This window comes from Bos grunniens, chromosome 17 (genome assembly GCF_055505025.1).
Source record: "Bos grunniens cultivar Pamir isolate PY7600 chromosome 17, Bosgru_T2T1.0, whole genome shotgun sequence".
Classification (NCBI taxonomy): Eukaryota; Metazoa; Chordata; class Mammalia; order Artiodactyla; family Bovidae; genus Bos; species Bos grunniens.
Genome location: NC_141181.1, coordinates 21,702,135 through 21,728,096, shown reverse-complemented (window position 1 = coordinate 21,728,096; position 25,962 = coordinate 21,702,135). Strand labels below are relative to the sequence as shown.

The window sequence follows — 25,962 nt, the reverse complement described above, 5'->3', positions numbered from 1 at the left end:
ATTGTCTGGCTCCTGGTACCTCTTGGCAGAACAATGTAGAGTTTGTGTAATAACTAATACTTCCTGCTGCAACTTGGATCAATGCAACAGGATATGTAAAAGTTAATACTAATGAAATATATGCTCAGGCATAATGGAGTCATAATTTTGGCAGGGGTGATGTCGCCTCCCTTGTCTGGTCAACAGTAAAGGAATCCCAGTTCCTTTCCTTTCTGAACCATTTAAAGGCTATTACTGCTTTTCTCCTTTTTGGCCCTTGTTTGTTTAACCTTTGGGTTAAGTTTGTGTCTTTTAGAGTACAAGAGTTTGAAGTAAGACTTATGACAGCTCAAGGAAATCAGCCCATTCCAGAAGGTGGCCCAGGTCCCTACATGTCCTTCGAACAGTTGGCAAGGGAATTCTACACCTTTAGGGTAGGCAAAGGTCTGCAGTCTCTTTAGCAGGAAGAAGAGACTTTTGACTCCCTAATCCCTTAAAAACAAGGGTGATGAGCCTCTGGGGGGAATGAGACAGGCTTGGGACCTGGGACCTTTGCTGCAGTGCTGCAATGTTTGCACCTGGACATACCTCTTCTTGAGCAACAGAATAGGAAAGAAATTATATGGGACCAAAAATAACTGCATGTATGCACAGTCAGGGTAAATTCTAGACAAAAGATACAAAGAGACCAGAAAGCCCAGCTACCACTTCTTTAGAGCCCAGAGCAAAGGCAGAGTACTGCACATGCCTTCTACATACCACACCACCTAAGAGGTGGGCAAACCACCTAAGCTACCCCTCCGGCCTGACACCTGGACCCATCCATCCCAAACTCACCCCATGTACGGAACAAGACTGACTCCCGCCCCGACCCAGGGAGCAAGCAAACAAGGGAACCTGCTGTTTGTTCTTGCTCCCCACTCTGAAGCAGGGGCCCCAGTAGAGCCTTGCCTGGAAAGTATCTTTTTTAATTGAGAGGTTTGGGGTTTTAAGTATGAGCCACCCTATTCTCCCTGTATGTGCGTGTGCACTCAGTTGCATCTTTGTGACCCCAAGGATGATAGTCTGTCAGGCTGCTCTCTCCATGTAATTTTTCAGGCAAGAATACTAGAGTAGGCTGCCATTTCCTTCTCCATGGGATCTTTCCCACCCAGAGAAAACCCACATCTCTTATTTCTCCTGCATTGACATATGGGCTCTTTACCAGCTGAGCTACCAGGGAAGCCCCTTCTCCCTGTGTTCAGTTCAGTTCAGTCGCTCAGTCATGTCCGACTCTGCGACCCCGTGAATTGCAGCACGCCAGGCCTCCCTGTCCATCACCAAATCCTGGAGTTCACTCAGACTCACGTCCATTGAGTCAGTGATGCCATCCAGACATCTCATCCTCTGTCATCCCCTTCTCCTCCTGCCCCCAATCCCTCCCAGCATCAGATAAAGGCTGCTGTTTCTTTCACCACACAAAAAAATAAATAAAATTTTAAAATTAAGAGCATAAAATAGTAAAATAGGAAATTAAGAGTACAATAGAGATCACCAACAGTCAGTGTATGTTAACTAATAACTATTATAACTAAATGCAAGTAAAATGTATTAGTTCATGGGAAGATTCACACAGAAATATTTACAAATGTTACTATTGGAAGAGAGAATATTTTATGGACTCTATCAACTTTAAAAATTCATAATATGGTTAAAAATGAAACAAATTTTATGCCAACAGCAAAAAAAACCTAGATTAAATAAACATAAAAATAAGAGAAAATTTAACAAAGTAGACACAAGTATAGGCATAAACACTGAAATGCCCTGTGTCAAGAAAAGTAACTGGACCTGTAATTTAAAATTATTTCATTTCTCTATACTAACAACAGTTGAGTAGAACACACATTAATTAAAAAAAATACAAATATACAGACTCAAAACATCTAGTAATAAATCAAACTCCTATGAGTAGATATAACAAAAACTGTATACTTAGAAAACTATAAAACAATTCTGAAAAGTCTACAAAGGGTCTAAATAAATGTAGGGATATTCACATACTTGAGTTTCTGTTTCTCGTCAATGTATTTTATAGATTCAAAGCAACTCCAAACGCAAAATCTTTTTATCTTTTGGTAAAAATATGTATGCAATGCAGAGGATAAGGGGGGGAAAAAAAAAAAAAAAGCAGTCCTGTAAGGCAGAAGGACTTACATAGTAACATTATGAAGACCTAATAAAACTACAGTGATCAACATAGTATACCACTGATGCATGGTTAAAGACAGAAGCATCTGGTACTGAAAAGATGATCTAGTAATAAACCCATACTTATGGAAACATTGAATTTATCATGAAGTATCACCTCTGGTACCACAGAGCAGTATGGAAAGGAAGATCTTTCCCAAAACATGATGAGTCAATTGGATGAGTTAATCCATATAAGAACAAAATACATACTTTATGCCATACACAAACATTTTGATGATCTGTGAAGCGGTTAAGTAAACAATGCTTCTAAAATAATATGGAATGTTTTCATGATATGAAAAAAGAAAAAAGTTTCATCAGAACGAAAGAGGAAGGAAAGACTTTATAAATTTGAATATGTTATACATAATTCCTTTTCATCAAAGTATATCATTACAAGTATGAAAGGGGAAGCTGTAGACGGGAGATACTTATACAACTGAAAAAGGGTTGACTCAGTACATAGCAGTTGACTCTGAAAAAAAAATATTCAATGTTTTTTGAAATGCAAATGAGTTAGTCATCAAATGACCAATAAATGTATAGAAAACTACTCAATTGTATTAGTAAACAGGGAAAAGAAAATTAAATAGCATTGGATAGCACTGGATAGCATTACACAGACCCCAATCTCACGTGTTTAAACATATGGAAGAGCAGGCAATCCAACGCACTACTAGAGGGTATCTATGGACAGTCTCTGATTTATGATGGTTTAAGATTTTTTTTACTTTACAACAGCATCAAAAAGATGTGATTCAGTAGAAACCTTACACCGAATTTTAATTTTGATCGTTTCCTGGGCTAGTCATGCACAGTATAATACCCACTCCTGATGCTGGGCAACAAAAGCTCCCAGGTAGCCACATAAGTATGAGGGCACACAACCCAGACACTCATAACCATTCAGTACCCATAAAATCATTCCTTTTATAACTTTCAGTATTCAATAAATCACATGGTATATTTGAAATTCTGTTACAAAACGGGCTTTGTGTTAGATGATTTTGCCCACCTGTAGGCTAATATAAGTGTTCTGAGAACATTTATGATAGGGCAGGCTAAGGTCAGGGTATTAAATGTATTTTTGACTTATATTTTCAGTTTATGATGGGTATATCAGAACATAACCCTATCACAGGTCAAGAAGATCTGGGTATCTGTATAAACACTCTGGAATTAATGTGTGGCATTATATACTGCTTGGCATATATAAGTTTGAATATATACATAACCTATCAGACAGCAATTCAACTCCTTGATATATATCCAAACAAAATGTATGTGCTTTGGCATCAGGAAAAATGTAGCATCATCATTTCTAGCACTTACACACAGACACAAAATTTTGATGACAGAATGGATAAACTATGGTATATTTATTTAATTGACATAATACTAAAAAAAATTTTAAACTACATCTACACTTAATCTGTAACAATGTCACAAGTATGTTTAGGAAAAGAGGTCAGGCGCAAAGAACATGCACTGCTTAATTTTAATTTACATATCTTTCAAACACAGGTACAGATAAATTATATTATTCGATATAATACAAAGTTAGAACAATACTTACCAATGGGGAGTAGGGATCATAATTTTGGGGAAGAAATGTGATGGGAGCTTGTGCTATTTATTTCCCTGTGTGTTCACTTTGTAATAATTACTGTGCTTTACACCTATGTCTGTACCTTTTGGGGTATGTGTATATTTCAATTTCTTTAAAATTATAATAAAAATAAAAGGAGAAAGTACATGACAAAAAGATTAGCTGTGCCGGTCCAATATGTCATGAGTAGTATTAAGGGAAAGAGAGAACAAAAAGATGAGAATTAGCTCAGGAGTAGAAGATCATAAGCAAATCACAGAGCTAAGTAACTATCACACAGAGAATGTTCATGCAGCATCAAGCAGGACTCATTTTAAAAAAAGGTGGGGGGGGGGTGGTGAGTAACATTCTTTGGAAATTTCTGAAAACAGGCCTCCTACAAAGCAAAGAATTAGACCTCCCCAAGACTTCCCACTGATGACTCTTGATGTTATGAAACAAGAAGTGATGATATTAAAGTTTTCAGAAAAAAATGACATTCAATCTAATTCAGATCAGCATCCAGCTAGTTTGCAAATGAAATCATTATGTATCATACAGACATGATGTAATCAAATTCTATCACTGAGCTCAATCTTGAAAAGACATACTTTGGAAAAATTATGATGAAAAACAGGGAGATAAATGAAATTTGAGAACTTTTCTCAAGATGAAAAGATGAAAGGAAGAGAAAGGAGAAAAGAAAACAGAGAGGTAGAGGAAGGAAGGTGAGAGGGAGGGAAAGGAGGAAGAGGGAAGAATCCTGTAGGTATGAGAGATACTCTGCAGTCCTTGTAATAAAAGACTCCAGATGAGAATTCTCTGTTAGTGGAATTTGAGAATGTGCTCAAAAACTTCATCCCATATAAAAACAGAATAAGGAAGCTAGCATTTGTTGTGACACTGAAAGAAAGCATTTTCTTGCTTTTCCAAACACATAAAAGGAAATTATAAAGTCCAAAACAAAACATTATTTACACACTGTGTAACAAAGCCAAGCCACTATTTTGAAGCACATTGAAATAGAGCAAAACAAAAACACTGCCATACTAGAAACAGTCTGTTTTGAGTGACACAACAGTTCTGACATTGGATATGTAAAAACAACAACTGCAACAATAATAGCAACCCTCATTTATGGAAAACTATTAGCCAGGCACTACTATTCTATGATCTTTTCATGTTGTGAATCATTTGATTCTCAATATAGTCCTAGGAAGCAGGTCCTATTTAATATTTTACAGGTAAAGAAACTAAAGAACAGAGTATATGTACTTTGTTCAAAGTTATATTCCTTAGTAAGTGCTGGATCAAGATTTTAATGTAGTGAGGTTGGCTCTAAAAAGTTGAGCTTTTAATGACTGTTTTTATGTCTTCTGCAAAAATATTATTCCACAGGCATTTTTAAAAATTAACCAACTTAATTGAAAACTGAGATAAATGATTAAGATTAACGCTAATTTTAATAGACAATGCATGTTAATCGTGATTATTTAGAGGCAGCCCCATTCTTTTTCTCTTATTGGACTGGATCTCTCTTTTGCCTCTCCCCCTCATCTTTACCCATATAATCCACCCCCATCTCTGCTACATTATTAACTTAACCTGGTATATAATCATACATATTCCTCCATGCTCTCATGCCAGTGCATTAGGACATGTATTGTAATACACAAATACAAATAAATGCCTAGAACCAGCTGTGTTTCGAGGCTTTCATGACTCCCTGGATTTTGGTAAGCTCTTTTTGTCTGAATACACAGGTCTATTTTTATTCATTGCTTGTATTCTGTGTTCATTTTCTTCCTTAAAATTAATCTAAATATATCACACATGAGCTTCTCCCTCTTTTTATACTTTTTAACATACACTTAAAGAAATTTCTTCCAATTTGTTTGCCATGTCGCTAATTTAGGCCTCAAAAGACAATCCTACCATCTAACTATTGATATATCAGGGAAATGTTTCACTGTTATTCAGAATTCAGATTTGTTTTCCTTGCTTAACTATATGCGTGTGTGAGTGTATTGATGTGTGGCGAAGCATCAGAATTTTCTTAACTGCTATAATTCATTTTTTTCTGTTGAAATTATCAGTCTCTTCCAGCATCTTTACTGTGATTGTCACGTGTTCTATAAGCGCTGAATCTTACAGTCTCTAGAATACTACACACAGTCCCCCAAGTGAAAAGGAATAGCCATCTATCCACCAATGGACCAGTGATAAGACTGCAGTAGAGCCCCTAGCTAAAATATTTAGATCAAGGACATCCATGGGGCTGACTTTAAACCTTCCTGTGCCAGTCCCAGAGTTCTGAGAGTCACATTTTTCTCAAGAGCTGCACCCTTTGTGATCTTTAAAAGATTCCCTGACAATGGACTCCAAACATTTTGCCTCACCCACAGCTGAGAAACACGTCAATTTTCTTGGGCCAACCTCCATAGAGGCCAAAGGATTAATTCAGACCCAGTCACCTGAATCTTTCAATAGATTTCAAATCTGGAGAGGCAGAGGTTTAGTGTTGGTAACAGTGGAGAATGAGCTGTAGTGTGAAGAGTCTGGCTGTTGGAAAAAAACTCATGCCAGTGTGTGAGGGGGGAGGGGGAGCGGGGGGGCCACACTCCCCACACCAGACTTAGAGATTGGTCAAGAAATCGAAGGTTCTAAAGGAAGTAACAGTCAAGGACCAGTCACCCTGGTCACCCATGTCTTATTCTTCCCTGCATTCAGTTCCTCCATGTGAAGGCCGCCCTGGCGGAGACGAGCTCAGCTGAGGCCTTATGGGGGCAGGGGCCCTGAAGACACTTTTCTCCACTTAGACTCAGTATGTGATCCTCTCCCCTGCCCCAGGCGCTTTGTTCCAGTTTCCCTCAGCAGTGAGACAATCCCCACGTCTTCTTGGATCCTCTGACTCCCACCCCCTCCTTGTCCCATGCGGGAAAATGGAAGATTTGGGGAAGTGACATTTTCTCCTGTTTAGCCTCACATTTATTTTTACTGAATTAAGGGCTTCACCGTTACTTTCATTTTGGCTTGACCATTTCACAGCTCTCTCCAATTCAGCTCAGCTCGTGACACAGCAGTTGCTGCTATCTGCGGCACAGACCACCCCAGGCATTTGCCCTGGCCTTCCAACAGCTTTGGCTTCTGAGTTTTCAGTTGAGTGGCTTCCAGAAATTTCCCACTGCCTCAGGAAGCAGCCACGTCCACACCCAGCGAGTACCACAAGCTAGGCGGCAAGTCCCGCCTTTCCCCCCCAAGCCCTCACCACCACAATGAAGAGCACCTGGGAGCGTCCAGCCGAGGCCGGTGATTTCACTCTAAGTGCTTGGCTCTTCAACCAGCCATTCTGCCCAATCCTACCACCTTACTCCTCCATATGTGACCCCGGGCCACTTCTCCCAAGACGACAGACTCTTAAAACGAATATCAGTCCGTTTCCAAATTGGACCTGGGACAAGAGTTGGCTACAGACCTTCATTTGCCCCATGCCGCTGCTTCTTTACCATAATTTCTCTTTAACTTGCACTCTAAAGCAGTAGATGGCAGGAGAGAAAAAGTTTGTAAAAGAGAGGGAAGGAAGAAGGTAATATCTGTACCTTATGTAACGGGCATAAAGGGATACCGAAGGAGGCACTTAGGCCGAGGAATAGCGGCTCGGCACGCAAACCACCAGACCACCTTGGGATGGAAGCAAGTGAGCATAGGTGCTGGACATGTGCAGTCGGGCTGCTGACGAAGCTACAGAAGCACCGCCTTCCACAGCTTCCTGGCCAACCGGGGGCTGTTCCTAAATGCCATGCCTTTGAGCTGGGAGGGCCTGCAGGCTGGCTCTATTTTTTTTTTTTTTTTTTTGGCTCTATTTTTAAAAAGAAGAAAGAAAAAAAAGAAATCTAAAGTTGATGGCAATTGAACACATTTAAATATGTACTAGGAGTTATATAAAACATCATTTTCTCAAATATAAAGATACTATTCTGGTTATGTAAGAAAATATCTTAATTTTAGGAAAGATGTGTACGTGTGTGTGTGTGAGTGAGTGGGCATGCATCCACGCTTCCTCACTCATGTCACTGTAGCCCACCAGACTTCAGTGTGTATAGAGTTTTCCAGGCAAGCATACTGATGTGGGTTGCCGTTTCCTTCTCCAGGGGACTTAAAGACCCAGGGAATGAACCTGTGAATCTTGCCTCTCATGCATTGGTGGGTGCATTCTTTACCACCTGCCAATACTTTACACATATCCTTATATTCAGAAATATGATGCTGGCAATTAAGATAATTCAACCTCAAATATAAAAACAGATATAGAATGTATATAAAAATATATTACTACTACTACTAAGTCTCTTCAGTCGTGTCCAATTCTATGCGACCCCAGAGATGGCAGCCCACCAGGCTCCCCGGTCCCTGGGATTCTCCAGGCAAGAACACTGGAGTATTAGCTAAGTCTATATCACTGAGGATGGTGACTGCAGCCATGAAATTCTTGCTCCTTGGAAGGAAAGCTATGACAAAACTGAAATAAGTGAAAGTCGCTCAGTCCGACTCTTTGCGACCTCATGAACTGTATAGTCCATGGAATTCTCCAGGCCAGAATACTGGAGTGGGTAGCCCTTCCCTTCTCCAGGAGATCTTCCCAATCTGGAGATCGAACCCAGGTCTCCTGCATTGCAAGCGGATTCTTCACCAGCTGAGCCACAAAGGAAGCCCAATAATACTGAAGTGGGTAGCCTATCCCTTCTCCAGCCTTCCTGGAAAGCCTATTAAAAAGAAGAGATGTTACTTTGCCAACAAAGGTCCATATAGTCAAAGCTATGGTTTCCCCAATAGTCATGTATGTATGTGAGAGTTGGACCATAAAGTAAGCTGAGTGCCGAAGATTGATGCTTCTGAACTATGGTGCTGGAGAAGACTCTTGAGAGTCACTTGGACAGCAAAGAGATGAAACCAGTCAATCCTAAAGGAAATATGAAATATTCAACCCTGAATATTCATTGGAAGGACCGATGCTGGAGCTGAAGCTCTAATCGTTTGACCACCTGATGCAAAGAGCCAACTTAATAGAAAAGACCCTACTCTTTGGAAAAGACCCTGAAGCTGGGAAAGATTGAGAGCAAGAAGAGAAGGAGGTAACAGAGGATGAGATGGTTGAATGGCATCACTGACTCAACAGACATTAGTTTGGGCAAACTCCGAGGGATAGTGAAGGACAGGGAAACCTGGCATGCTGCGGTGGGATCAGCCTGCCGAGGGGTCACAAAGAGTTGGATACAACTTAGCGACTGAGCAGCAATATGTTTATGAATATATATCATTTTGCTCTGATTTTTTATATATGAATGTTTATATGATGAGTAAACAAAAGCATGAATTCATGAGATGAAGTTTCCAGAATATTATTTGATTATAAAAATGACTAAAGTTATCTTATATAACCTGACATTAAAGTGAAAGAGATGACTTGAACTATATGTGTTCTATCTATTTTAGTTTTATCTATTATAAAAGATAGTTTTATCTATTTTTTCTAAAAAAATTATTTTTATCTATTATAGAAAGTAGTAACAAAAAATGTTAACTAGCACTCATATTTCAAGAAATGCTACTATTAAAAATGACTTAGTATTATGGAGATAAACAGAGAACCAGAAATGCACACATTGAGAAATCACTGTGTCTACAGAGGGGTAGAAAACAAACTGTGACTCAGAAAGGATATGTGATGCTGCTGCTTCTTTTTGCATGTTTTCTGTATCATTTGACTTTCACTATCCATAAGCTTTACATCAATAACAGAAATAATAAAATGAATTTAATAAATAAAAATAACCCCTTTTGACTATCATGAATTAAATACTCTGCCTTTCTTTTTATCCTAATAATTTTCATGAAACACATAAAGCAACTCTCTTGCTATGACTTGTTTTGAATTTTATTAGTAGGTGACAATATATACTTCAAAGATATCTATTCTCCAAAACTCATATGAAGAGAAATCATTCATAAGTTAGGTGCAGCCTTCCACAGAGTATGGCTCATCATTACTGCCTTCCATTGCCACTTTGATCAAGATGTTCCTTATGACTCTATAAAGCATATAATACATTATCAGGAAATCATCCCAAATATCAAATCCCTGTTTTGATGACATTTTTTTTTCCCCACATCAGACTTCAAATTTACCCAGGGATTTAAAACACTCTGATTTATTTTATATTTGGTTTTCTGTATAAAACACAACTTTTTTATATGAACTTTGCTATTCCAGATCATGTTACATGTATAAATGACAGAATGAGGATGCTTGCATGTGGTCATTATAGTTCCCAGTCTTTTCAATCTGCCTTGAGCTTCTCTTGGACATCGGGCATTATCAGCTGTGTCCTGTTTCTCCAGCAGTGCGTTTTTCCTGTTGCTTATATGGGATTTAAAGGAAGGTGAGATACAATTAGTTAAAATATCTGCCAACACTTACATGTCAGTTGTTCTCCAGTTTAGCTGCACTAGTTAATTACTAGCTCTAGGTAGTTCTTTTGCTTTATTCATTTGCAGAAATGACAAACTCTTCTGTTAAAGTGTTAGAGCTGATAATAAGAAATATGGGAAGTGCTGAATCTTAAATATCACTTGTCTTCTACAGCATCTAATTTGTATTAAGTAAATCCTAATTTAAAGAGTTCATAAATAAATTGTATATAACAAATCTATATATGTAAATAATGATAATAGATATGTCTTATTTATACATAATTTATATGTTCACTAATTTACATGTATATATATACTTTCTATCTACCTAAATGTAAAATACATATCAACAGTTACAGAGATTTGGAATTACGCTGGAGGAACAGTCTAAATACTGTACTTGGTACAAGAAAACTGGTTGGTTATTCTGCTTAAAAATTCAATAACACATTTAAATAGTGCCATTTTTTATCAACAAACATCTTATCTATCTTTGAAGGCACAGTGTTAAACTGAGTGTGCTATCGGATCAAGTGTATATTTTTCCAGTAATAAAACATTTACTTATAATGAGTAGCTGCAGTAGAACAATAGGAAATAACTGGATATGGAAACTGAACTTAGTCTGAATCCAAGTTATTATTATATGACCTTGCACAGTTCATGTACTCTCAGAAATTAACTTTTCCCATCTGTAAAATGGAGGTGAGATTTTCACTGGGTTTCTGCAGCTATCATAGGAGATAAAGTATATGAAAGTTCTTTGTAAGTTTGCTCAAAAGTGTTAGCTAATTTAATTAGCTAGAGGTCATATTCCAATGTATTTGACATCTACGTTCTTTTTCATTCTCATTTAGAGTTAGGAAAAGTCATTCACTAATCATAAGGTTACTATTAAATTTTGTTTATAATTCAAAGGAAGCAAATGTTAATCAGACAAATGAAAAATGCTACAAATTAGAAGTAGGAACACTTTCCTTCTGGGATAAGTAGGCATGGCATATGGGAATTTTGTGTTAGGTGATTGTAGTAATAATGATAGATAATTAAATTCATGTGTTCAAGTGGCCTCATTTTTATCTGGTTCTATGTGTTCACATGAATACTTAAAAATAAGCATTTTAAGATAATATTATTTTCCTGGTTATGTTATAATTTATTATCATAAATTATGTTTGTCAAAGTCCGATAAAAATACAATATAAACCCAAGTTGTATTTCATTATTATTACATAAATTGAGAAAAGTAAAAAAAAAAGTAATATATCATCACCTTCATGCTAAAAAACCAAGTATATACATAAAGTCTCTTGTGAAATATCTTTGTAAGGAAATATGTTGCTTAAAAACACATTCCTAAATTGATTAATCCATATATTTTTATTTAAATAAAATTATCACAAATAGGCCAAATTAAGAATTACTTAAAAGTATATTCTCCTACTGGAATTAAAAAAAGTAAAAACCATTTTTCCAAAAGCTTTTTTTTTTTTTTGCCACTGAGTTTGTTCAAAATAAATCAGACAACAATGAAATAAATTTATTCAACATTGTTTACAGTACTCTTTAACTTTACATAATTATTAAGATTGTTGCTAAAAAAGGGCTAACCATCATCTGAGCCTTCAGTGAGTTGTAGAAACATCAGAAGTCCCTGAATGCAAATCACCTTTACAAATATAATAATGAAAAAGTGTGAAATATGGCAAGGATTATCAAAATGTGGCACAGAGACTCAAAGTGAGCAAGGACTTTTGGAAAAAACTGGCACCAATTTATTTGCTTGATGCAGGGTTGCCACAAACCTTCAGTTTAGAAAATAATGCAATATTTCTAAAGTGAAGTAAAATAAGGTATGCCTATATATAATAGAAATCACATTTTATCACTCTCTAAAGGTAATATTCATTCTTTCTTATGGCTACAGTGTATCCTTCTGCATTATATACAGGATTTAATCACTGGGTGCCTTATTGAAAGATCCTAAGTTTTTTTTTCAGTCATTTGTTTTTAAGAAGAGTATCATAATGATTATAAGTCATTTTATATTTTTGCCAATGTATCTTGGTGATGGATTCCTAGAAGTGGAATCAAGGGGGATTTGCACTATGTAAAGTTTTCTAATGTTGCCAACTATTCCTCTATTTATGTAATGCCTTTTTTCCCCCAACCTCATCAGCAGTGTACGAGACTATAAATTTCTTCACAGCTTTATTAACAAAATATTTTGTCATGCTTTTGGAATTTTACAAAAATGATGAAATAAAACATTTATTCATCTTTCTCTTATTATAAGTGAGAATGTAATTCTTCTTATGTTTAAAGAGGCTTTTTTTTTTCAGTGAATGTATGGTTTATATCATTTATTCATTATGCTACAGGTTTTTCTTTATTCCTTGATATTTAAGAACTCCTGGTGAGTAGGGATGTAAACTCAGTTTCTTATAAATTGGATTATTTTTCATTTTGCTGTTAGGTTTTGACTTAGCTTATTGTGTTTTTTTCTACAATATTCTTAAACACACACCAATTTTCTTCTAGTTCATATATATTTTCATTTTTTATGTTTTATTCTCTAATCAATTTGGAATTTATCCTGGAGTGGGAAGAAAAACTGTAATTTATCTTTTATTAAATAGCGCTCCAGTTGTCATGAGATATAAGGTCTTTTCTTTAAATTAATATGTAAAATACAGAGTTATTTTATTTCTGGCATTTATATCACAGAAATATGTTTTCCAATTAGGGCTACCTTAATGCAACCTGAGAAAAGCTTAATATAGACAGTAGAGAAACAATCTTTTTTGCAGAATTATTTGGATAGTAGCATTTTTGAAGTTTTAAAGTCTTTAAAAAGCCAGAGAACAAGTTTTTAGTAACATTTTATTTTTCTTTTTTGCCACATAGCAGGCATGTAGCACGGGGATCTTAATTCCTGGGTTAGGGATTGAACCCTTGTACCCTGCAGTGGAAGTGTGGAATGTTAACCATTGTACAGCCAGAGAAGTCCTTTAGGGATCTACTTCTATCTAATGAAATTTTACAAAAGTAAAAACCTTTCTTAATGCTTATAACTTTTAATTTTTTACTGTTTTTTTATTGCAAGTTTTATTTTATAGCTGTTCTAAAACTGTTTGTAAAATGTAGCTCTGGAAAAACATTAGTAAAAACCTATAGAAAAAGTTTTCTAAATGCTTATAGCTTTGGTTTTGAATTATTTTTAGGCATTGGAACTCATTTAGACTACATTTCTGAAATAAATTTAGCTTCTTGGAAAAGTCAGATCTGAGTTAGTTTTTCATATCTGAGTAGGCTTTAGTCTTTTTGCTCACACTGATAAATTCAGGTGTGTCACTGTTCCAATATCCCATTTCAGGTCCAATGTAATGTGGCTACGTCTCCCTGATGCTAACTCATTTCAGTTTACTGCCCAGCAGTGATCCTTTTTCACCCTGGATGGTCTTACTTTCCTGCCCCTAGTATAAGACTACATCTATCACTTTCTGTCTGACCTTCTTAGATTATCTGCTGATGGATGATACAGATCTTTACCATAACTATAGGTCATATTATGAATTTGTCTTCATTTCGTTGAGAAATGGTGAAGTCTTTTAGAGGAACACCATAACAAAACTTTCTATTATAATCACATACTAGTGTAAATTTAAAGTGATATTGGAGGGTGTAGCTGTGAATCTCTGCTTATTTCTTTAGTTTTGGTTTTATGGTAACAAGTTTTCAAAACTAAACAAAAATCTATGGATTTATAGCGAGTATTAGCTTTCCTATTCATACACTGAGGAAAATAACTAAAGATCAAATGAAGATCAATATTAATCTTATACTTAGATGTGCAGTCAGTATAACAATTGGTTTTTTTTAAAAGGTATATAATTTGTGCTTTACACACAATTTGAATAAAGTGGGTAGTATATACTTTGGCTTACTTATTTTATTATTACAAGAGTCAGACACGACTGAGCGACTTCACTTTCGCTTTTCACTTTCATGCATTGCAGAGGGAAATGGCAACCCACTCCAGTGTTCTTGCCTGGAGAATCCCAGGGACGGGGGAGCCTGGTGGGCTGCCATCTATGGGGTCGCACAGAATCGGACACCACTGAAGTGAGTTAGCAGCAGCTTGAACTGCATTCTAATATATCAAGTATAGAAGTGGGTTCTGTTTTCTTTACTATTTTTTCATGTGTTTAATAATATATAAGGTTTTATAAAATATGTGAACTATCATGAGATTACATTTATGGTTATATAGTTTATGAGCAGAGAAATGGAAACAAAATTTTATGTATTGCTATTTATAAACGGTAATAGTTTTAATATTATTGAAAGAATCTTCTCTCTCCACACAAAATTTTGAATAAAGCCAAAGAAGATAACAAGCTTATATGCAGTGTATGATCCAGGGAGAAGTATACTTAACTAAATTATCAGAACATGTGAAGATTAGCTGTGATGTCTGGTTTTCTTTTTCACATTGTCTCAGTTCAGTTCGGTTCAGTCAGTCAGTCATGTCTGACTCTTTGCGACCCCATGAACTGCAACACGCCAGGCCTCCCTGTCCATCACCAACTCCCAGAGTTTACTCAAACTCATGTCCATCAAGTTGGTGATGCCATCCAGCCATCTCATCCTCTGTCATCCCCTTTTCTTCCTGCCCCAATCCCTCCCAGGATCAGGTCTTTTTCAATGAGTCAACTCTTTGCATGAGGTGGCCAAAGTACTGGAGTTTGAGCTTTAGCATCAGTCCTTCCAATGAACACCCAGGAGTGATCTCCTTTAGAATGGACTGGTTGGATCTCCTCGCAGTCCACGGGACTCTCAAGAGTCTTCTCCAACACTACACTTCAAAAGCATCAATTCTTCGACATTCAGCTTTCAAAAAAACTCTCACATCCATACATGATGACTGGAAAAACCATAGCCTTGACTAGACGGACCTTTGTTGGCAAAGTAATGTCTCTGCTTTTGAATATGCTATCTAGGTTGGTCATAACTTTCCTTCCAAGGAGTAAGCGTCTTTTAATTTCATGGCTGCAATCACCATCTGCAGTGATTTTGGAGCCTAAAAAATAAAGTTGGACACTGTTTCCACTGTTTCCCCATCTATTTGCCATGAAGTGATGGGACCAGATGCCATGATCTTAGTTTTCTAAATGTTGAGTACAGATACACAAAAACATCTGGGGAAAGATGGGCTTCCCTGGTGGCTCAGTGGTGAGGAATCTACCCACCAATGCGGGAGACATGGTTTGATTGTTGGGCTTGTAAGATCTCACATGCCAGGAAGCAACTAAGTCCGTGTGCCACAACTACTGAGCCTGTGCTCTAGAGCCCAGGAGCTGCACCTACTGAAGCCCATGTACCTCAGAGCCCATGTTCCACAACAAGAGAAGCCTCTGCATCGGGCCTGCTGGCTCAATCGGTAAGAATCCACCAGCAATGCAGGAGACATGGGTTTGTCCCCTGTGTCAGGAAGGTTCCCTGGAGAAGGAAATGGTAACCCACTCCAGTATTCTCGGCTGGAAAATCCCATAGAGAATCCTGGTGGGCTACAGTCGATGGGGTTGCAAGAGTTAGACATGAATTAGCAACTAAACAACCTCCACCACCACACCTCAACTAGAGAATAGCCCACATAGCAATAAAGACCAAGCACAGGCAAAAGCAAATAAATAAAATTATTTTTTAAAAAATTGAGAAAAGACTGTTAGATATTTAATATTCAAAACAAAATATGCCATATATCATAAAGCAAAGGGAAATGTGTTAATATTCTATAATTTAGGTTATGTATATTAGCTTTCTTATACTCAGGATTTATTTTTAAGTATAGCTACATAGTTCTTACCAGTCTAATAGCTAGGAGTATTTCCTTTAATTTTGGACTAGAAAGTACATATTTGCTATAGTGCTTCAAACATGTCCCTGGTGGTAAATTGTTTTTATACACAATATTAGACATTCTTCAATAACTTAAAAAGTATTTTAAGTAGACTAGACATATGATATGCAGAATATATATACATATTTATAAGGTTCAGGAAATAATATAGCAAATGTGTGTGGGCAACAGTAGGTGCTATTATGATGATTTTTCAGTTTCACACTGTTTAAAATAACCCTCAGTAATTTTACACACTTATGGAAACAATACTTATCTTTCTAGACACTGATATGATTAGACTCATTGCAAGGTAACTTTGTACGTATTATATTCCATTAACTAATAAAATCATATAGCTTCCAAAGATGCAACTTATAAACATAGAACACCAAGAAAAACAAAAGTTCACATCTAGGAGTTTAAGATCACAGAACATGAGTTCACTATGGTCTCCATAGTCTCCCTATCACTTTTTGGAAGCAAAATCAAATGAAAATGAATTTCAAGATAAGCCATAACTAGGAAAAGAATTAACAAAGTTAGAGCATAAGTGTGTTCCAGAAGGGCTTCAGTCTCCCCTACTAAAAATATGTTTAACTTTATTAGGAAAGATTAAGAAATGAATATGGTTGTAAATGTCCCTGTTTTATTTTGTATTTCTTCTTCACCTCCCCCTGAAAGTGAAAGTTGCTCAATAATATCCAACTCTTTGTGACCCCATGGAATTTAGCCTGCCAGGCTCTCCTCTGTCCATGGAATTCTCCAGGCCAGAATACTGGAGTGGGTAGCCATTCCCTTGTCCAGGAAATCTTACCAACCCAGGGATCAAACTCAGATCTCCCACATTGCAGGCAGATTCTTTACCATTTGAGCCAGCAGGGAAGCCCTCACCTCTCCCATTCTCTCCCAATAACAACACTGAGAGGACCGGTTCTAATCCCTCTGGAAAAGGACAGGGAGGTGGCAACAGACAAGTGGGTTCAAGGCTAGGACAACCCTCAATCACCAGGCAAAGGGCCTTCTTGCCCAGGAGGATTTTGTTCAATGAATGATCATTCATGGTTCGACTCACCATCTGGAATAATTACAAAGTACTCTTTAAAATCAATCCCTGGGTTGGGAAGATCCCCTGGGGAAGGAAATGGCAACCTACTCCAATAGTCTTGCCTGGAGAATCCCACAGATGGAGGAGCCTGGTGGGCTACAGTCCACGGGGTTGCAGAGAGTCGGACACAACTGAGCGACTTCACTCACTCACTCACTCTTTAAAATTCTATAACATTTAATTTTTAGATAAAATAAATGCATGTGTATTAATATGCAAACGTTTAAATATGACTACCACTGCTTGACAGATTACTAAATAGAAATACTAAGTATTCACTTACATTTATTTGATTACTATAATGACCTTAAAAAGATTATTATTTTCTCTACTCTATACTGATAGGAAATATTAAGTAGTGGAGATAGATTCTAAGCTTTGTACCATTTCATTCTATCACTTTACATCTATATTCTTTATATGTAATAGACAAAGGCTACATGCAAAACCATTAAAAAGCAGATATGTTATGGACTAGATTCAACCTTGCTTTTGTTACATGTCCTTTGCTAAATTCCAATCAGCAGCCATCATATTAAACATTTTTTATAAATCAACTTGTTTTTTTAATAAGCCACTTGACACTGAGTAGACAATGGAAAATGAGACAAAGGATTTAAAAATATCCATGCCCCTTTTGAGAAATTAATAAGTACGTCCTCCGTCAAATGCAATTGAAGTATTGAGGCTTACTCTGCACTGTAGTGGCATGTATGTTGCCAACATAGAAGTATATCCAAGTAAAATACAGGTAGCCTTCCTATGACTATATTATTTTAGATAAGATGATATATTAAGCATGTGAAATTTAGCTTTTGCAGGTGAAGAATCTAATCACCCATGGCAGCTGTCATATTTAGAGCAGCATATGAGAGGTGGGAGAAAAGTACAAGTGTCAGGGAATGGAAAGTCCTTTTAAGGATCAAGATTTTTCCAACAGATGGCTTGATAGTTTGTTTTTTATATTCTATGAGTTCTAATTTTCACCATAGTAAATAGATTTTAATAATGTCTCATATGTCAAAATAATTTGTTGGAGAAATCAAATGATAGAAAGCAGATTTATAAAATTATAAACATAGAACTGAACAGTATTCTTCTTGGTTCTATGTCATATTGAAAGTTAATGGTTTGAGTTGAATTTCTATCCAATGAGATAGTATAGAAATGAGATTTGAGGAAAAGGCAGAATGAAGATCAAAGTGAATATAAAATATGACTGTCAAAGAAACTGGTCTTCTGAAAGAGCTCCCAATGATCAAGCTAGAACAATAGAAGCTACAAAATTAATGAGGTAAATTTGGATTAAAACCCAAAGTAGAAAAGAAATTTACACAAGTCTATACTGCTATTAATTAATGATTATATACATAAACTGGTGGACAAAGCTCCTATGCTATGCTATGCTATGCTATGCTAAGTCACTTCAGTCATGTCCAACTCTGTATGACCCCATAGACGGCAGCCACCAGGCTCCCCCGTCCCTGGGATTCTCCAGGCAAGAACACTGGAGTGGGTTGCCATTTCCTTCTCCAATGCATGAAAGTGAAAAGTGAAAGCGAAGTCACTCAGTCGTGTCCGACTCTTAGTGACCCCATGGACTGCAGCCTACCAGGCTCCACCATCCGTGGGATTTTCCAGGCAAAAGTACTGGAATGGGGTGCCATTGCCTTCTCTGAAGCTCCTATACAGAGTTGCAAACAATATATGTAGATATTGTACCTTATGGGAGGTAGAATTTAATTCCAGTCACCAGGCCCTCCATGACTCTATCCACCCTAACCTCTACCCCTCCATGCCCCAGAGTGTTCTACACTTAGTGACTTACCTCTAAAAACAGGATAAAGACAGAGAAAATACTAACATTACAATGAAGGAATCTGGCAAACATTACCAAATGGCGACTGTTAACCTCAGCAATGAGATCATGTGGATATAAAGATCTGTGATAGATGCAATGAGAAAGGTTCTTCACCTCTGGTATTCTTTTCAAAAACCCATTGCCCTAGCCTAACTTAAAAAATAAAGGCTAAACTCAAATTGGGAACATTCTACAGAATACCTGTTCAGTATTCCTCAAGACAGAAGAGACTTCACAGACAAGCTAAATAATTACAATGCGGCAACTGGATAAAATCCAGAAACAGAAAGAGGACCTTAACCTGAAAATTGAAGAAACTCAGATAAGCAAAATAATGCATCTATGTTGATTTTTCAGTTTTGAAAAATGCATCATGTAATATAAGATGTTAAAAAGGGGTGGGGGGTGGGCAATGTAAGCAGTCAGTCTCTCTGGATGTAGCTGCAACTTTTCTGTAAATCTAAAATTATCACAAAATAAAATTTTCAGGTTTTTGCTTTGTTTTAAATATGGCCTAGGCCTTACTGCCATGATTAACCAAGAAAGAAATAAGTGAGGGAAACACTTTAAGTTAAGGAATCTAAAGAGTTGCTATCATAATTGACAATTAATTGTAATGCATAATTATGTTTATCCTAAATTAACAAAAGCGTCTAAGAGTTACAAAGGGTATTATTGTGAAAATATGGAAAGTTTCAATAAGGATCTTATATAAGATTATTATGTTATATAGCATTCTTTCACAAAGTTAAACATATTGAGTTTGATAATATTATTTTGATTGTAAAGAGGACTGCATGAGTTTTTTGAAAATGAATGTTGAACTATTTAGTAGTGAAAAGTCATGATGTCTATAACTTACTTTCACTTGGTTTGGCAAATAATATAAAGAAAGAGATGAATAGATTCATAGATAAATCATATATGGATATAGATAGATGAGTAAAGCAAATAAAATCATTAAAATTATTAAATATTTTATTTTGTCTTTAAGTCACTTAAAAAGAATTTTAGCAGTAAAAGTGACATTATATCCTCATATCATTATATCTGTATTGTAGAGGCAAGTGAGTTTAACAAGAAAAATAAGGAAAGTAAAAATCAAAATTTGAGAGGAATGAACCATGGTGATGGGAGATATTAATGAAGATGGAAAAATCAATCCAGTATTAGAATACTATGCATATGTGCTAAGTCACTCAGTCATGTCCGACTGTTTGCAGCCCCATGGACTGTAGCCTGTCAGGTTCCTCTGTTCACGGAATTTTCCAGGCAAGAATACTGGAGTTGGGTTGCCATTCCCTTCTCCAATTAGAATACCAGATTTATCTATATTTTATCTTATTTTTAACTTCACTACCCTGGAAAGTTAAAGTGATAGTAATGAAAATCAACTGTATCTACTTAGCTTTGTCTCATTTCTTCAGTATAAACCCAAAAGTCCTTTATAGAGACAATAGTGGCCATGAAAGTTAACACTGCAGTATTTATTTAGCATAACTAAAAAGCCTACGGAGAAGGCAATGGCACCCCACTCCAGTACTCTTGCCTGGAAAATCCCATGGATGGAGGAGTCTGGTAGGCTGTGTTCCACAGGGTCGCTAAGAGTCTGACATGACTAAGCAACTTCATTTTCATTTTTCACTTTCATGAACTGGAGAAGGAAATGGCAACCCACTCCAGGGTTCTTGCCTGGAGAATCCCAGGGACGGGGGAGCCTGGTGGAGTGACGTCTATGGGGTCGCACAGAGTCGGACACGACTGAAGTGACTTAGCAGAAGCAGCAGCAGCAAAAAGCCTAAGCTAAATATGATTTTCAAATGAGCCCTGATGGTGAATTATTTGGGAATGGACTTTGTAGCAGACACTATTGGTGTCCTGTCCTAGTTGGCCCACCCAAAATATCATCTGTAACTTCAGTGAATAGTTTCTTTATCTATCATCAACTTCCTACCTGAATCTCCTGCATCTAATCTCCTGTGGGTTTCTTTGGCCAACATGAGGTTCTTGACCAGTTGCAAGGCTGTGGAAGTACCAGGGAGTACTATCACCTAGAGAAGGATAAGAGTTGGAGTGAAGTCTTACTGAAATCTCCTGGCTTTCACTGTGTTCTACAGTCTCTGAAAGGATCCCTGGCAGGATGGAACTCCCTTATCCAGAGTGTAATTCACTCTCTGTTTTCCTCCTTATGCTAGTTTCCTACCATTTTCCATGGTGCTTCCCAGATAAATTATTTCATTCAAATTATTTTTTCAGGGTCAGTATTTGGAGAGACATAAATTAAGATATACAGATTATCTAAAGTTTTCAAATGTGTATTGAGGTGATAGAAATGGAGGCAGGTAAAAGGAAAGTTTTCATCTTTCTGCTATAAAAAAAAGTGGAACAAGTGTGCATTTTTTCTGAGACAATGTTATGTCTAAACATGGGTCCTGGGAGCTGTGCAATTCCCTTGACTGACCTGGAGGATACATCCCACCTTTGGTTACACAAAAGGACTAAAGCTTTTTGACTTTGTTAAATGGCTAAGCTATTATTATTTGGTCTTGCTTGACTGTTTTCCTTTGTTTCTGCATTTCTCACTTCTCTAGATAAATTTGCTCTTTGGAGCTCAGGGAAGGCCTCAGTTTAGTTTAGTTCAGTCGCTCAGTTGTGTCTGCCTCTTTGCGACCCCATGGACTGCAACACGCCAGGCCTCCCTGTCCAACAGCAACTCCCAGAACTTGCTCAAACTCATGTCCATCGAGTTGGTGATGCCATCCAACCATTTCATCCTCTGTCATCCCCTTCTCCTCCTGCCTTCAACTTTTCCCAGCATCAGAGTCTTTTTCAATGAGTCAGTCAGTCACATCATGTGGCCAAAGTATTGGAGTCTCAGCTTCAGCATCAGCTCTTCCAATGAATATTCAGGACTGATTTCCTTTAGGATGGACTGGTCTGATCTCCTTGCAGCCCAAGGGATTCTCAAGAGTCTTCTCCAGCACCACAGTTCAAAAGCATCAATTCTTTGACACTCAGCTTTCTTTATGGTCCAGATCTCACACTCATACACAACTACTGGAAAAACCATAGCTTTGACTAGATGGACTTTGGTTGGCAAAGTAACGTCTCTACTTTTTAATATGCTATCTAGGTTGGTCATAGCTTTTCTTCCAAAGAGCAAGCGTCTTTTAATTTCATGGCTGCAGTCACTGTCTTCAGTGATTTTGGAGCTCAAGAAAATAAAGTCTTTCATCTTTCAGTGTTCTATCTTTTTGACTTTTCATGCTGTTTATGTGGTTCTCAAGGCAAGAATACTGAAGTGGTTTGCCATTCCCTTCTCCAGTAGACGCCATTTTGTCAGAACTCTCCGCCATCACCCATTTGTTTTGGGTGGCCCTACATGGCATGGCTCATAGTTTCATTGAGTTAGACAAGGCTGTGGTCCATGCGATCAGTTTGATTAGTTTTCTGTGATTGTGATTTTCATTCTTTCTGCACTCTAAGGGATAAGGATCAGAGGCTTAAGGAAGCTTCCTGATGGGAAAGACTGACTGATACCAGGTTTTGTTCTGATGGGCAGGGCCATACTTGGTAAATCTTTAATCCAATTTTCTGTTTGATGGGTGGGGCTGTGTTCCCTCCCTGTTGCTTGAGCTGAGACCAAACTATGGTGGAGGTAATGAAGACAATGGCGACCTCCTTCAAAGGTCCTGCCCATGAGCTGCTGCACTCAGTGCCCCGGCCCCTGTAGCAGGCCACCGCCGACCCACGCCTTCACGGAGACTCCTGGACACTCAACAGGCAAGTCGGGGTCAAACTCTTGTGGGGTCACTGCTCTATTCTCCTGGGTCCTGGTGCACACAAGGTTTTATTTGTGCCCTCCAAAAGTCTGTTTCCCCAGTCCTGTGTAATTTCTGTAATCAAATCCCACTGGCCTCCAAAGTCAAATTCCCTGGGGGTTCTCACTCCCTTTGCTAAATCCCCAGGTTGGGAAATTTGTTGTGGCTCCTAGACTTTCTTAACAGTGTGAGAACTTATTTGGTATACTTTTCTTCAGTTTGTGGGTCGTCTGCTCAGCAGCTCTATAGTGGGGTTAATGGTGACCTCCTCTCAGGGGGCTTATGCCACACCCAGCACTGCTGCATTCAGAGCCCCGGACCCTATGGTAGGCCACTGCTGACCTGTACATCTGCATGAGACACTCAAACACTCAAAAGGAAGGCTTAGGAGGCTGTTTTTCTACAAATAAGGGTTAGGCAGATGACATCGCTGGAGGAGCAGGGGAAGAGCTGTGCCAGTGTCCTAGGAAGGTCCCATAGAGTCCTATTTGGTTACACTTGTAAACCGATTTGAATTGGGATTTTTTTTTAATTACTGTAAGTCTGAATTCCCATAACTGATACAGAGGAGTTTGGGGTAGCAATTGATTTGGGGGAAGACATAGTTGGTGGCTAGAAGACTGTTTTTAAGGTAGTCACTTAAGAATGAAAAACATTGTTGATTAAAGAATGGAATGGAGCTTAATAGTGACTATCAGAGAAAGTGCCCCTTGGTATGAGCACTGTGAGTACTTCCTCTATAATCTCCTTGGAAATTAGTTTGACCAATAGCTTCAGATTCTCTAGCACTGTTAGTTCATTTACTCAGCAAACATTTATCAATCATAAAAAATATGAACTTTGTGCCTAGTTCTAGAATTAACTGCACTGTCTTCCCTTAATTAATACACAGATAATAAATGCCGATTGTCTAAATTGAGGACAGCTGTAATATCATTAGGCATATGCTGTGAGCTCTGGAGGCCCAGAGAAAGTGTTCATTCCCCCAAACTTTACAGTTAGGTGGGTCTTACTAAAGAACTAAGTCTTAATACATGAGTGGGTGAACCAGAAACAAAAGGAAAATTAGCAAAGACATGGAGAAGGAAGAACATTTCAGGCAAAGGAAATACTATGTCAAAAGGCACTGAGGCAAGATAAGCATAATTCATTTTACGAAATGTGCAGGTTTTGAGATAACTGGAGCACAGTATATGTGTCAGAGTATAAGAGAAGATGGAGCTGACTGAGTGTCTCATTTGCTATCAAGATAGGCTGGAACCTGGGACCCTTTACTGGAGCAGGAAAGATAAAAGATGAATTTGGAGCATTTTTGTAGTGCCACAAAGGGAGGAAGTGCTCAAAAGAGAGGAAGGAAAAAATCCTACAATGATGGGGATATGCCAAAGGGACAGAACAGTCAAATGAAAGAACTCTGAAGGTCCAAAGTGGGAACAATTTAAGGAACAAAATAAAGAAACTGAATTGGAATATAATTCAAAGTATAAAATAAATATCCATGAGTCCATAATGAGATAAATATTATTAAATAAATAAATAGAGAAATACACAACTTCCCTGTGCAGAATTACAAATAATTCATGTAGATACTCTGTCCCCAGGAGGTGGAACACAACTCCCCACTCGTAAGTGTGGGTTATGAGTAGTGATTTCCTCCCAAAGACCACGGTATGAAAATTAGGGGTGCGGGGGGGAGTGACTTTACAAGGATGTTAACTTTGATCACCATTTAACGTCAACAGTGATAAATTATGTTGGTAGTGTGCACATTTGATACAATGTGATGGGGATGTCTCTTTAACTCTGTGGTCTTCCTCCAAAAGCCTTAATCTAATTCCTGGTGGCTCAGATGATAAAGAATACGCCTGCAATGCAGGCATCTGGGTTCAATCCTTGGGTTGAGGAGATACCCTGGAGGAGGGTATGGCAACCTACTCCCGTATTCTTGCCTGGAGAATCCCTAGGGACAGAGGAGCCTGGTGGGCTACAGTCCATGGTGTCGCAAAGAGTCAGACACAACTGAGCAACTAAGCACAACACAGTCATAAGAAAACATCAGACCAATCCCAATTGAAAAAAATTTTACAAAATACCAAAGCAGTACTCCTCAAAACTGCTAAGGTCTCAAAAACAAGGAAAGTCTGAGAGACTGACACAGCCAAGAGATGCCTAAGGAGTTCTCTGGTGGTCTGGTGCTTAGGACTCTGTGTTTCTAATACCTGGGTTCTGGTTTCAATCCTTGGTTGGGGAAGTAAGATCCCACAAGCCATGATGTGCACCTAAAAAAAAAAATAATAATAATAGAGAGAGATGCCTAAGGAACCGTGCCAGCTAAATGTGGTGTGATATACTGGATGGGATCCTGGCATAGAATGGATTTCATTTAATAATGATACATCAATATTGTTTCAATATTATTATGACTAGTTAACCATACTAATTAATTGAAAACTGAATGTGAGGCATATGAGAACCCTCTGTACTATCCTTTCAATTTTTCTGCAAATATAAAATAAAATATATTTTTTAAAAAGGCAAGTGAGAACAGGGTTTTAGTTATAAGAGTGGTCAATTGAAAAAATAATGACCAAAGAGCAAGAACTAAAAAGAGCATTTACTTGATTTATTTAACTGGATTTCTGGGGAGATGCTAGAATAGCCAGATGAATGCTAGTGAAAAGAAAGAATAAAGCAATGAACTTGGGAGTAAATGTTAATTTAGACAATGAAAACAGCATGTATAAAACATCTCCTGAAACTATCTTCTTTGTTAAATGGGAAAGAAAAAATAAAAGAGAACATGGAGGGAAAGAGGTAAGTGTTTGTAACAGAAAAGAGTTTACTAAGAAGAAACTGAAACAATATAAAGGGTGAATAAATAAGTGTAGAAAGAAAGTCCCAAGACCCTGTTGAATGATAACGTGGGGCACAGGGAGGACAGTCAGGCCTAAATACAGAGAACAAACTTCTGTTTCTGAGACAGGAAGGAAGACTATAGTG

General features: G+C 37.6%; 1 long non-coding RNA gene across 3 annotated transcripts in view; it reads right to left on the bottom strand.

Annotated features, from left to right (window-relative positions):
- Positions 1 to 7,542, bottom strand: part of LOC147355111 (uncharacterized) — an 87,915-nt gene extending 80,373 nt beyond the window's left edge. For 2 of the 3 annotated variants that reach the window (XR_015143935.1, XR_015143936.1), the window contains exon 1: positions 7,399 to 7,538. This is a non-coding gene — a long non-coding RNA (uncharacterized LOC147355111). Of the gene's footprint in view, positions 1 to 7,398 lie in introns of all 3 variants that reach the window. The other variant, XR_015143934.1, reaches the window with a different exon arrangement.
- Positions 7,543 to 25,962: the final 18,420 nt, after the last annotated feature.